This window comes from Chrysochloris asiatica, unplaced genomic scaffold (assembly GCF_000296735.1).
Source record: "Chrysochloris asiatica unplaced genomic scaffold, ChrAsi1.0 scaffold00157, whole genome shotgun sequence".
NCBI classification, from domain to species: Eukaryota; Metazoa; Chordata; class Mammalia; order Afrosoricida; family Chrysochloridae; genus Chrysochloris; species Chrysochloris asiatica.
In genome coordinates this window covers 7785471-7787140 of record NW_006408675.1, presented here as the reverse complement: position 1 = coordinate 7787140, position 1670 = coordinate 7785471, and the positions used below count along the sequence as shown (strand labels likewise).

At 41.4% G+C, this 1670-nt stretch overlaps 1 protein-coding gene across 1 annotated transcript in view; it reads right to left on the bottom strand.

The window, feature by feature from the left end:
• Window positions 1-1670, bottom strand: part of SGTB (small glutamine-rich tetratricopeptide repeat (TPR)-containing, beta) — a 55887-nt gene that overhangs the window by 35231 nt on the left and 18986 nt on the right. The window lies entirely within an intron of this gene.

The following is a 1670-nucleotide window of genomic DNA, read 5'->3' as shown; positions in this document are numbered from 1 at the left end:
CCTAAAGGGAGGGTGGTGGCTGTGTGCTGTGGAGTCAGTTCCGACTCATATTGACCCTGTACAGTGTTTCTGAGGCTATAAATTGTTACAGGAGCAGAACGCCTCATCTTTCTCCCACGGAATAGCTGGTGGTTTCAAACTGCTGAACTTGCATTTTGCGGCCCAATTCGTAACCACTAAGCTCAGGGTGTAAATCCACAGGGAACAGGAACAGGAAGATTAAATAAAAGGCAGGTAAATAAGAGCATCTAGAATTGTGCAAAAGGTACTGCAAATTAGGAATCAGAAATGTAAGTAAATAGTGACTGCTAATGAGTACAGAGCTTCTTTTGGAAAAGATAAAAATATTCTATAATAAGTTAAATAAAAATCATTTGGCTCCCTGCCAAAAGAAGTGGGGGCGGGGAGGGCAACGAGTGGAGTATCTTTGGAGGCTGAGTTATCTTCATCATAGCATCATTTTTATATTAGGCACAAAGTTAAATATATTACCACAGGTAGTTAAACAGATTGGTTTCTTCCACATAATACATATTTTTATTGGTGGTTTGTTGGAATTTTCTTGCTGTTGTTAGGCATTTTAATCTCGGGGTGGCATTTATTATTATTAAAAAGGCATTATATAGATTTTACTGTGTTGTTGCTATTACGTGCTATAGAGTTGGTTTTGAATCATAGTGATCCTGTTTAGGGTTTCCAAGAGACTCTCGTGGGTTGGAACTGCGAGATTCTCTTGGAAACCCTAAACAGGATCACCACTTCAATGCTTAACTTACAGCACCACACCAGGGCTCATTATTTTACTGTAAATCACGTCAAATGTATGTATATACTATGATGGATGCATACATTTTTACAAATATTGCATATATGTAAACTGTAAGTTAAAAAGTTTCAAGTCACAAAATATTCACTATATAAAAATCCCATCTACAAATGAAGACATTTATGAAGGACATAAATTCTACCTTTAAATATAAGTGCAGCACTTGACAGGGACATGATGCTCACCTATCAAACTGTACCCTTTAATTTCCATGTCACCTCAATAAGGACCCATAACCCAACAGCATACATACCACATTGTGGGAAACCAGTGCCCTGGGCACTCTCTAAATTGCACTGCAGGCCCCAATTGGAACACTCAGGGGCAATCTCTAAATAATGTCCCACACTGCCCTCCAATTTCAAGAGGCACAGATGTTGACAGCAGCGAACCAACAGAAGTGCCTTCCCCTTTTGTCTGGCTACCTCAAGAGGGCATCTTGCATACGTAATTGTGCGGCCGGGGATGTCATACCACACATCTCCTCGGTCCTCCCTATGGACTTAAGTCCAGAGGCAAGTAGCCCTCTCTGGAACACCCAGCAGCCCACTGCCTGTGGATGTCTACCATGCTTGAAGAAGGGCTTTGGGCCATACCCGGTTAATGTACTGCTCAGTGGTACCTCAGGGCACATGCCATATCTTAGATACACACCTATGTCTGTCAAGGAATGATTTCAATGAACTCTTTTTTATTTCTTCTAATTGTAGCTCCACCACTTGTCTGTCAGTTTGTCTTACTGTGGTGGCCTGTGAGTTGTTGTGATTCTGAAAGCTAGGCCACGGTATTTTAAATACCATCAGGATCACCCATGGTGGACAGGTTTCAGATGAGCTTCCAAAGA